Below are 13,017 nucleotides of genomic sequence, written 5' to 3' on the forward strand. Positions count from 1 at the left end.
CATGTGTGTATCATACACACACACACACGTATTATCACTTTAAAGGTTTTTTGTTTGTTTTTTTGGAAAGTTTTTGCAAAAGAATGTTTGAAAGCTAAGCAACAACAAAAGCACATGCTGTTGCTTTTAACACTTCCGTTCTACCTTGGTCTCTGGAGAGAATGGGTTTAGACATGGCACATTTCTATATAGCATTGATTCCATCATAATTTTATATATAATTACTGCATCTTTGCTGGATTAGTTGAATTCAGCAATCTTTTAGGCTGGATCCCAAAGGTTGTACCTTTCTAATTTGTATACACATAAGGAAGGATCTATAAAATATGTGTTTAATAATAGGTAACTATGTACATTTAAATTCAAATTTAGTGAAACAGTTAAATGGAGATTACTGGTGTATGTGTGTTATATGTGTGTATATCTTTAAAGGTAATTATTTCTCTAACACATTTTTATTTCTGCTTTCAGAAATAAAAGCTTAAGTTTAATATGTTAGATACGTGTAAAACATTTCAAAATATATTTTTACAGGGAATTAGTGTTTTAGAGATTTTTGTTGTTGTTTTTCATCTTGTGTTCTGTGCTTAACTTTGAAATTTGTAAAGAAAACCATAACATTTATTATACATTTCAATATGCATTGACATTAGTTCCACTTCAGTAATTGAAGTAGTCTCTAAAATGTGCAGCAGTTATTTTGTGTGTCCTTAAATGGAAATCATCTGGTATTCCTCTGGAGGAAGATAAAAATCCATATCTGGGAGCATTTCCTTCTCCTTTTACTTAAAGAACCAGTACAAACTGATTTTAAAACAATTTTTGGAAGAAAATGTTTTACGAAGATAAAGCAAAAATAGAATACTATTAAAGTATACATAAAAATGAATGAAATGAATAGTTTTTTCCCCTATAAATTCTTATTCATTGATTTCTCTTGTTCTCAGATTTAATACTTTTTTTCCACATAAAAAACTAGGTTATGTAGCTAAAATCTAATGTCCCATTCATTTGAGATCATATAATTGTTATTTTTGTGAACTTTCATAAAGAAGAAAATTCAGAATATGGGACATTTAAAACATTTAGTATACATAGTGATAGTATGACATGGGGAGAAGCAAAGCAAATTGATTCATGGTAACTTTAAAAAGTTGCTTTAAATCTAGACTATCTATTAAAATCTGGATGGATATCTATTTTATTAGAAGAGGAAATATTTGAAGTTATTTTAAAAAGTTTGCAGTTCTTTGAAGTTGGAATTGGGTAGTAATAGTTTGATACAACTATTGGTATGCTCAGTTCTAATACGCTTGATATATATATATATATATATATATATATATATATATATATATATATATATATATATATATTTATGTCTGTTCACTACCTAGGGATTCAGAAAGTTAATAGTAATAATAGTATGTGGGAATAATAAAATCCAAACAAATAATTCTTTCTCTTTTGTGGAGTATTAAGAGATACTTGGATTTGGCACACTCTTATCTCGCAGCCTAAGCCCATTTTAAAAAAACAAGGAATTGAAACACTTAAATGTATATTTGAGTGTGTACTGAAAATCAGAATTGCTGTACATTCCAGGTACTATGCTTAACAGCAGTATTTCAAAAAGATAATTTGCTTTCAAGGAACTTACATTATTTATCATAGGAAAAAACAGTACATGAAAGAGTGTGAGGTAGGGGCTCAGGACTGAGACTTACAAGTAGTGAAGAGAATTGAATTGATGTTGGAGGTGATCCCGGCTGGTATGAGTATTCTTTAAAAGAAGGTTCTGAGGTGGAACTCACCAACTGGAGCAGGAGACAGATTTGGTAGAGACGCTGGCTAGAAATTGGCTGGGTTCAGCTTTGTGCTAAGCACTGTGGATGTTGTTACTGAGGGAGTGGGGGTGGGGATTTATGTGGGGCAAGGTAGATAATGACAGTCTTCTGAACAAAGTAGGGGCGGACTTAGGCCTTGCACATTGCTGATGGCAGAACAGATGCCTGGCAAGATGGGGATGGGGAGAAGCTTTTTTGCTCTATGTAATTGGGGCCAAGCAGAGGGGGGAGCTACAAAGTCTAATTTAGTCTTCCTTAAAGGAAAGTTTTGGGTGGAGTTTATTGCTTTGCCCTCCAGCATTTTTGTGAGTAGGCAGAGGAGGCTAGCTTCAATGGTTACTATTGCCTCAGCATTTTGCTTTGATTTTTTTTTTTTGTTCTTTTCAAGTCAACAAGTATTTATTTAGTTTCTACTATTTGCCAGGCATTCTGTTGTGTCCTATACAACGAAATGTGAAAAATAATGCCTGTCCTCAAATTGTTTACAATCTAATGAAGCTAGGTAGGAAAAAACATCCTGAGTAAAAATTTTGTTTTAATTTAAAAGAAGTTACATAGGCTAATTGGGAAGATCATCTCAAAGAGAAAGGCTCTACTAGCATTTAGTGAACCAACAAAGATTTCTTGTGGAATTGTAGCTGAGATTGAACTCCTTTCAGGAGATTGATGCAAAAAGGAGAGAGTTCCAGGAATAAGGGATAAAATGAGTCAAGAGATTTTTGTTATAGGACCTTCAGGGAAGATCAATGTCACCTATTCCTGGGCATCTGGAGGGGAAATTAACTATAGACAAAGACAGGTGGGACTAGGATATTCTAGTGTTAGTTATACTGTTTTGCATGATTTCATTACTTTCTTTGAATTCATATGCTTCCCAATTTTTCTATGCACATCACACTTATGGTATAAGAATATTCTGTAGCATTAATTTATTGTAATTTTTTAGCCATTCCTCAATTGGTGGTCTTATATATATATTTTTTTCCTTTTCCCCTCTTTTTAAAACTTGTGTTTTATCTTTCCTCCCAGTTGTATATCAAAAGTTTTAGTAGCCATTTTTATGAGATTTTGAATTCTAGATTTTACTCCTTCCTTCCCCTCTTTCTAAAATGGTAGGCAATTTGATAAAGTTTATATATATGTATATATACATATATATACATATATATATATATATATGCGCAATTATGTAAAACATGTTTTCTTCTTAGTCCCAATTATGAAAGAAGAAAGAGATCAAAAAGGAAAAAAAAGCCATAAAAAAAATAAAGTGAAATAAATGTGGTTCAATCTGTTCTTTATTTGGTTATGGATACAATTTTTTATCATGGGTACTTGTCTTGTACTTGTCTTGGGGTCATTGTGTTTCTGAGAAGAGTTAAGTCATTCATAACTGATTATTATAAGGTATTGCTGATACTGTGTACACAATATTCAGGTTCTGCTCATTTCAATTTGCATCAGTTCATATAAGTCTTTACAGGTTTTTCTGAAATCTGTTTGCTCATCATTTCTTACTACACAGTGGTATTCCATTTTATTCATATACCATAAAACTATTTAGCCATTCCAGATTATGGGGAATGACTGAATAAATTAGGTTGAATAAGCTAGAATGAACTGAATAAGCTGAATAAGCTAGGATGGCTTAGCTCTTCTCAGCAATATAGTGATCCAAGACAGTTCCAATAGAATTCTAATGGAAAATGCCATCCATCTGCTTCCAGACAGACAATTATGGAGTCTGAATATGAATCAAAGCATACTGTTTTTCATTTTTTTTAAGTTTGCCTTACATCAGATAGCTTGCTGCCTTGGGGAGAGAGGGAAGAAGGGACATAAAGTTTGGTACTCAAACTTTTACAGAAATGAATGTTAAAAACCATCAATACATATATTTGGAAAAACAAAATACTATTGAGGGGGGAAAAAAGAATAGTGACAGAATTTTGAATTAGATTCTCTCCTGAGCTGCCCTTCCCCATCTTTTTAAGAAGGCAAGTAGTTCGATATAATTTATACATGTGAAGTCATAGAAAACAAATTTTCTATAAGACGTCTTGTTAAAGAGAACAAACAACAAGAAAAATAAAGTTAAAAAAAAAATGCTTCAACCTGCATATAGAGCTCATCAGTTTTTTTTCCCTAAAGGTGGATAACATTTTTCATAATGGGTCCTTTGGGATTGTCTTGGATCATTATCTTGATCAGAGCAACTAAGTCATAATTGATCATCCTTAAAATTGATCATCCTATTACTGTGTGCAATGTCCTAGTTCTGTTCATTTCATTTTTTGAGTTCATACAAGTTTTTTTTTTTTTTCTTCAGGTTTTTCTGAAACCAAACTGCTTGTCATTTGTTAACATAAAATTGTATTCCTTCATAGTTGTATACCATTTCCCAATTGATGAACATACCATCAATATTCAACTCTGCTCCCACAGAGTTGCTACAAATACTGTTGTACAAATAAGTCTTTTTCCTTTTTCTTAAATCTCTTTGGGATCTGAGCCTATTAGTGGTATTGTTGAGTCCAGGGGCATGCACATAATTCCAAATTGTTCTTCAGAGGGGTTGGACTAGTGACTACCAGCAGTACATTAGTGTCTCTTTCTTTGCCACATCCAGCATTTGTCCTTTTCCTTTTCTGTCATGTTAGTCAATTCTCTAGGTGTGAGGTGGTCTCTGAGACTTCTTTAAATGTACATTTCTATCATCAGTGCTGATTTATGAGCATTTTTTTCATCTTAGTAAGGATAGTTTTGATTTCTTCTTTTGAGAATTGCTTTTTCATGTCCTTTGATCATTTAATCAACTACTTGGGGAATGGCTCTTATTTTTTATAAGTTTGATTCTGTTTTCTATATATTTGAAAAGTGAAGCCTTTATTAGAGAAACTTGCTGTAAAAATTTCCCCATTACCTTTTTTTTTCTTTTAATTTTGGCTACATTAGTTTTGCTTGTGCAGACCATTTTTAATTTTGTGTAATCAGAATTAGCCATGTGGCAGAACATCTCATATTTACCAACATAAGATCAAAATGGACATGTCATAAACATATTAGAAGAATGAAGAATAAGATAGGGAGTTTATCATGAACAGAAATGGGATTGTCATAGTGGACAGTTTTAATTACATAAAGTGGCCTAGGATTTCCTAATATTTAACAATTTTTGCTTAAGTGCTTTGGCCCACATGAATCATAAGAAAGATGGTGTTTTAACTGGGATTAGAACCTTAGTCTAGAGCTATAAAATTTTTCTTGAAGCCTCATCATACTATGAAAATGAACCCTGGCCTCCTCAGTGTTTTTTTGTCATAACCCAAAAATCTAGCAAGACATACTTGTCAGCCATAATTACAGTGGGAACTGGATGGCTGTTTCCAACTATCAATCTGGAAAAACTTAAGAAGTGGACTAGAAAGGGAATATGTTTCAACCTTTACAGGACTAGCTAGAGTTCCTAAAATGTGTGTTTTTAAAATTAGCTTTAAAATTTCATTCTACTGTAATCCCATATTTCTGTATTAGAGGCACAGTAGATAGAAATCTGTCAGGAAGACAGAGTCTTCACCCAAGAAGTCAGGAAGTCTTGACTACTTCCAAAAATAGGTCTTACATATTTAAGTTGTTACTTCTTTGTCAGGAGGTAAGCTGAATTCATCTTCCTTTGGCATTGGGGTTGATCATAATTCTTAAGTGTAGCAGGCCATCTTAATGTGGGTTGACCTATAAAACCAGGTTGGCTATAAAACAACAGCATTTTTTGGAGGAAGAAGTATTCACACTAGCAAAATTACATTTGCCTTGAAGTTTTGAAGGTTGTGTGGGGTGCCTCCTTGAATTCATGTCTCATACATGGAGATTTAAACCTACCCAGTTATTTAATGCCCAATGTTTTCTCATCATTGAAACAACTTATATTCTTGATTGTTTTCTTTAATAAAGCAATAAAAATATGGCAAAGCAAAGAAATAACAAAACGATGAGATTGTTAAAATCATTTAAAAATTTTGGGCATAACTATTTTTTTCTCTTTGAATTGGTTAATTTGGTTTGCTTCTCTTTTGTGAAGCACCCTCATGTACTTTGTAACTTTTGGTTTATATTACTGTTCTCTTTTGGTCTTAGTTTATTTGCATTAGGTGATGTAAGGAGATTCTTATATCTAAAAAAGCATTAGTAGAGTGTCTCTTCAGATAGATTGTTCCTGGAAACAGGAAAATTATCTGTATTATTTGATATGTGATGAGTAATGACTGAGTTTAGAACTAAAAGGGAGATAATAGATTTGAAGAAGAGCAAAGATTCTATTGTTCATTTGCTATTGGGATTACTTAATATATATTACATTTGAATCTACAATGATTTGAATTTTGAACAGCAGCAGTATATTAAACTTTGTATAAATGATTAAATATTTCTTTGGTAAAATGCAGGAGAACCATGTTGCCATCTAGTTATGGCTTCTGGGTGTCATATCTTACATTTGGGTATCATTGCATGTTGCCATTATCTTATTGGTATAAGCATAGGAGATTTCCAATATTTCCAAATGATTTTTGACCTCAAGAAATAATTTCTTTAAGATAATAATAACCAGTAAACTAGCCAAATTATTTGGTATTTCTTATTTGGCCATTATGTTTCCCAGCATTGTCTTTGGCAGGACCTAGAAGATTTATGATCCGTTTGGTCAGTTTCTTTTTATATGTTTAATTTGAAATTTTTATAAATGTCTTGAAAGATAGTGTAGGGGATCGCTTTTATTTGTATTTTCATTATCATCATCTTGCTTTGTATATCGTAAATCCTAGTGTTAAGTTAAATTTGCTGTTCATTAAATTAAAATTGTGCAGCCACTTTTATGTAATTGTTCTCTGATTAATGATATATTTAAAAGTTTTAAATGTATATGCATATATTATTTCATGTCGGTACCAAAGTAATCCTGTGATGTAGGTGTTCCATTTTACAGATAATGAAACTGAAATTCAGAGATATTAAATGACTTGCCAGTGGTCACAAATGTAATAACTGTTAGAGGTGAGTTTCAAACCCGAATCATTTTGAATCCTAGGGCTATAGGACTCCATTTAGTTTTTGTAGCTATATCAATTGTACATTTTTATTATTATCTTAATTGCATCCCTTTTGTTAATGATTTTCTTGAGTTTCTACCTAGCAGTACAATTTCTGGGTCAAAGTATACGGGTATGGGAATTTTAGCCACTCATTTCATAGTATCCAATTACTTTACAAAATAATTATTCCAATTTCTAGTCCATCAGTAATCTATTACTATGCCTATCTTACTGCAATTCCTTCAACAATTTGCTAAGTATGAAGTGAACTCATATTAGTTTTGACTTGCTTGTCTCTCATTCTTAGTAAGTTGGAAAATTCTTTTATATTCTTAATAACTTAGAATTTCTTTTTTTTTGAGAAAATTTTTTTATCTTTTGACCACTTCTATTGGGTACTAACCGAGAGAGAGAGAGGAGTTTTAATTTTTTCATGTTATTAATAGGAAATGTTTTCTTAAGGGCTAAAGGCAGTCACAAAATATAAAATATATAATTTTGACATTGAAAATTAGAAGTTTTGCACAAAGTTGCTACATGTGTGATGATAAATGGAGGAAAAATAGATCTGATTTCTTGGATAAAGTTTTGATATTCAAGGGGGTGTGTGTATGTCCATATATGCACATAGCATTCTTTTTATTTTTATAATTAAATATTCCTGTCTTATTTTTCTTTTGATATGGAGGACTTGAAGTGTTTTAAAAGATTTTTTTTTGCTGCATTAAAAAACAACAAAAACATAGCAGTAACAATAATATTTAGCAAAATTGAGGCCCTTTTTTTTTTTTTTTTCTTACTATGTATCTATTCTCACGTAACGTTTCCTCTATTTAAAGTTACACATTATTGCATGGTGTAGGATATGGGAAATGTTTTCCACATATTTTATTATATCCTAGATAGGTTAAAATAAAGTAGAGAGGTAAGGAGAAGTTCTCAGGATTCTGGTTAGGATTGTTTTTATTTTTTATTTTTTTGAACTCAGATGAAACTTAGTAACTACTTATTAATTTCAAAATTAAGCCCTGTATAAAGTCATTGATTTTCTTAGTGAAAATGTATTTAATTTTAAAAATATTTTTTCTTTTGTTTAAGACATTTATAAATTTTTTGAATATGTTTCTTACTCAGCTTCTATTATAGTACTTCATTTCTTGGAAATATTATAGCACCAGTATTCTATACTTGGAGTATGACTGGCAACATAAAGTGTAATTAGTTATCAGTTAAACACTTCCCAAAGTCTTTCGTTTTCCTCCTATACTCTAATGATACTTAAATCCATACATGTGAGTACTTTTCCCTCAGGTATAGATAGTGATTGTTGTGCAGTTTAGTAGATTGTGTTAGTTGTCATTGCCAAAACTCTGTAATCCATCTAATGAAAAACTACTAAAAATTGATCTAACTTGGCCCATAGTCCTTAATCCAAAGCTTTTCTAGCTTCAATAGCATCTTCCAGAGCCTACTATCTTAGGCTCTGTTTAGTTATATAGCTTTTTTTTTTGAAATAAAATAATAGTAATTGAAATGATTATTTTGGACTTTTGCCTATAACACTTTTTTTTTTCCAAATTAATTTCAAAATTAGTTCAAAAATGCTTTTGTGAATTCAAGGGTACGTCTTCATAGAAGGTGATTTCCTTGATTTGTCTTTAGAGCCACAATATTGATAGGTTTTGGGAGGGGAAGGAATTTCTCATTTTCATTTTCAATTTCTCATATTTGACATATGCCTATTCTCATAGTTTTGCAATGTTGACATGATATGCCTAGTCATCTAGGCATTTCTTAAATTCCTTGAGGGTTTGCAGATCTAGATTAACACCAAAGAAGAAGAGAGCACTAGTCATATTACATAGTTATATTGCTATAGTATATATACTACTTCTTACCATTATACACAGTTTCCCCTCTTTCACTTCTTTTCAAAAATGCTTTAAGGAAGTATGTGAAATAAAACTGAGATATAACCTCTATTTTTAAGTATCTCATGGAATGTTTATAAAATTTCCTATCTACAACCAGCCTTAAAAGTTACTGAAATTTGAAAAAACTTGAAAAAAAAAATGACACTTGAAAAAACTTGAAAAAAATGCCATTCTAACCCCCATCCCTAGCTCATCTCTCCAAATTAAACTATAATGTACCATAAATACAGTACTATTAGTAATATAAGCAGTGGACAAATGTTACATATTTCTTACTTTGCCCTTTCCCCATCATGAATGAGGACAGCCATGCATAATGGCTTCAGCTGAAAGGAGAGTACTTGGAGATCAGGTGGTAAAAAGTTAAAATGTAAGAAGTGGGAAGAGGACAGCAAGAATGTGAAGGAAACAAGTAGTAGAAAAAGGAGAGTAAAAAATGGAAGATAAAAACAAAGGATAGTGATTCTTAGGGTACAAAGAAGACAACGATAACTAGAAATACAATGATAGGAAATTTCAGTTATTTTCTGTTTAATCTTCTGCCTAGTTTATAGCTTATAGCTCATGAAAAGGTGAAAATTTAGCCCAGAGATGAGTAGCAGTTGTGAGTATTGAATAATAAGAGGCAAGGAGGATTATCTCTATCAGGAGTAGAGGAATGGGTAGTTTTATATAAGCTATATAGGTAGTAATTTCATCATGGGTAGGTGGATATCAGATTTGGAGTCAAGAAGACTCATCTTCTTGAGTTTAAATATGATCTCAGGTGCCTCTGGTCATTTTACTAGCTATGTGATCCTGAGCAAGTCATTAAACTCTGCCATAGTCCACTGAACAAAGAAATAGTGGGCATTCCAGTATTTTTACCAATAAAGCTCCACATTTTGGTAGACAGGATCATAAAAAGTTGGACACTACAGAATGAACAACAAAGATGAGGACTACTTGTGCTATAATTTTCTTGAAAATTTCTTATTTGAGAACATGGTTGTATAGCAAAACTATGTAAAATGATGTTTAGCTAAAAAAAATACTTGATAAAAAATTATTAGCAATAATGTTTTAACAGCATGAAGATGAGAATCTGCCTACCTGTGTTGAGGAGTCCTCAAAAATTTTCTGTTAGGTGTTTTGCAACTCAAGCATCTCAAGAAACTTTTAGCAATTCATTTATGACATTGAGCCAGCTGTAGTATCAGTTTAGTTCAGGTGCATACAAATTTGCTTTCCAAAGTATTTTTGATGAGCTATTCTCCCTTATTATGGTCCTATACAGTTGGATGGAACTGATGGAAATAGAAAAGATGTGGCAATACTAATTAAGATCCAAAGTGGGATTGAGGAAGAAAAAACTATTCTGTCCAAGAGAGAAAGCCTTAAAAGAGAAATTCCAAAATTATTTTCAATAAGAACATGACTTCCCAGGTCAAATGATATAATTACAAAGCATTTGTTGTGTGAGGGAAAATAAATTCTTATTTACTTCCAAGTTATGATATGCTCAGCCATCCAAGAATGAACTACAGGACAACTAGATGGTGCAGTGGATAGAGCACCATCCTTTGGAGTAAGGAGGACTTGAGTTCAAATCTGGCCTGAGACCTCAGGAGGAAGAATGAACAACAAAAGGAAAAAGCAGTGTTCTAATGATGATTATCTCTTCAAAGACAAAAAGTGACTAAGGTAGACATGATTTTATGAGTTCAAATCACTCATGCTTAGTTTTTCAATTTGATACCTTCTTAAACCAAAGGCATTGACACTATGTGAACTATGAAAACAGTAGAGAGACAGAGATAAAGAAAGAAGCCTAGAATTTTCAAGGACTTTAATCTAATAAGGGAAGGCAGTGCATAAAAAGGAAAAGGGAAGAAGACATTATACTTGGGGAATGTAGGGAAAGAGAAATCCTAAAATGGTACAATGAAGTAAAAAATGAGAACATGTTTTGACTTGAGCTCCCTCCTTAAATGGAGATTATCAAAGTAATAAAAAATAAATAACTAAAGGTTAAGAACTCCAGAAGATGCTCAAGAAAGGAGAGAGATTTATGAAGACAATAGAAAAACAGGATCACTAAGACTATGGGATCCTAATCTGCAAAAATATTTTAAAAAGTATTCTTGCCTCAGTTTTTGAAAAAACCATCAAGTAGCCCAGTTTTTTCTCCAAACCTGTTTACAGAATCTTTGAAAACTTTCTAAAGAAGTCTTTATAAAAATTCTGTGATCTTTTTGAAGTTGTATTTTTTTTTAACCTTCTGATATGTTGGAGTAAACAGGAATAATGAAAATGAGAACTTTTAATTATCAAATTTTTACTGTTTTATGTTTATAACTTATAGACACTTTAGGAAATTTTATTCCACATTTGTAGTCATTTCTACATAAAGATCTACATTAGTAAGCCTAGTCTCCCTGTCTTTCTATTTTTTTAAATATTAGAAAAATCCATTTTTAATCACATCATTTTAATTTATGGCATGTTTTCAAAGAATTTGACCTGCCATCAATGTGGAACTTGCCTGCCTGCCCGCTATTTTTAGGGTGTATAGATATGACTATTCTCCTGTAGACCTACAATAGATATCAAGCTACTGGCTACAACTGTTTCAAGTGCTTATAAATTTCAAGTGGAATAGACTGTACATTCTGTATGAAGGATATAGTCAGTATCCTGTTAAAAAGGTGGAATCTTTTGGGTATGAGTATTTATTTATGGGTATCTGCCCATAAATGGATTTAGAGATTAAAAAGTAAACAAAGTTAATTTTACTATCTCCTAATAATATCCAAAGCTGATGTATAATATAGTGGACCTTCTCTTTGCTAAGGTGAAACCCTTATACATAAACCCTTTTTTCCATTCCCTACTTTTTTCCTCTCAGCAATCCTGTTTTTTCTTCTCTCTCCCTCTCCTTCCCTCCCTTCCTCCTCCCTTCCTCCTTCCTTCCTTCCTCCTTCCTTCCTTCCTTCCTTCCTTCTTCCTTCCTTCTTCCTTCCTCCTTCCTTCCTTCCTTCCTTCTTCCTTCCTTCTTCCTTCCTTCCTTCCTTCCTTCCTTCCTTCCTTCCTTCCTTCCTTCCTTCCTTCCTTCTTCCTTCCTTCCTTCCTTCCTTCCTTCTTCCTTCCTTCTTCCTTCCTTCTTCCTCCTTCCTTCCTCCCTCCTCCTCCTTCCCTCCTTCCTCCTTCCTTCCTTCCTTCCCTCCTCCTTCTTCCTTCCTACTTCCTTTCTTCCTTCCTCCCCTTCCTCCTTCCCTCCCTTCCTTCCTCCTTCCTCCCTCCTCCCTCCCTCCCTCCTCCTCCTTCCCTCCTCCTTCCTTCCTTCCTTCCTTCCTTCCTTCCTTCCTTCCTTCCTTCCTTCCTTCCTTCCTTCCTTCCTTCCTTCCTTCCTTCCTTCCTTCCTTCCTTCCTTCCTTCCTTCCTTCCTTCCTCCCTCCTCCTCCTTCCCTCCTTCCCTCCTTCCTTCCTTCCTTCCCTCCTTCCTTCCTTCCCTCCTTACTTCCTTTCTTCCTTCTCCCTTCCTCCTTCCCTCCCTTCCTTCCTCCTTCCTCCCTCCTCCCTCCCTCCCTCCCTCCTCCTTCCCTCCCTCCTTCCTTCCTTCCTTCCTTCCTTCCTTCCTTCCTTCCTTCCTTCCTTCCTTCCTTCCTTCTTCCTTCCTTCCTTCTTCCTTCCTTCCTTCCTCCCTCCCTCCTCCCTCCCTCCCTCCTCCCTCCCTCCCTCCCTCCCTCCCTCCCTCCTCCCTCCCTCCCTCTTCCTTCCTTCCTTCCTTCCTTCCTTCCTTCCTTCCTTCCTTCCTTCCTTCCTTCCTTCCTTCCTCCTTCCTTCCTTCCTTCCTTCCTTCCTTCCTTCCTTCCTTCCCTTCCTCCCTCCCTTCCTTCCTCCCCTTCCTCCTTCCTTCCTTCCCTCCTTCTTCCTTCCTCCCCCTCCTCCCTCCCCCCTCCCTCCTCTCTCCTCCTCCCCCCTCCCTCCTCCCTCTTTCCCTCCTCCCCCCTCCTCTCTCCCTCCCCTCCCTCTCTCCCTCCTTCCTTCCTTCTTCTTCCTTCCTTCCTTCCTTCCTTCCTTCCTTCCTTCCTTCCTTCCTTCCTTCCTTCCTTCCTTCCTTCCTTCCTTCCTTCCTTCCTTCCTTCCTTCCTTCCTTCCTTCCTTCCT

General features: G+C 34.2%; 1 protein-coding gene across 7 annotated transcripts in view; it reads left to right on the top strand.

Annotated features, from left to right (window-relative positions):
• Positions 1-13,017, top strand: part of CEP85L (centrosomal protein 85L) — a 227,849-nt gene that overhangs the window by 167,532 nt on the left and 47,300 nt on the right. The gene's annotated exons all lie outside the window — the stretch shown is intronic.

Source organism: Sminthopsis crassicaudata, chromosome 4 (assembly GCF_048593235.1).
Source record: "Sminthopsis crassicaudata isolate SCR6 chromosome 4, ASM4859323v1, whole genome shotgun sequence".
NCBI classification, from domain to species: domain Eukaryota; kingdom Metazoa; phylum Chordata; class Mammalia; order Dasyuromorphia; family Dasyuridae; genus Sminthopsis; species Sminthopsis crassicaudata.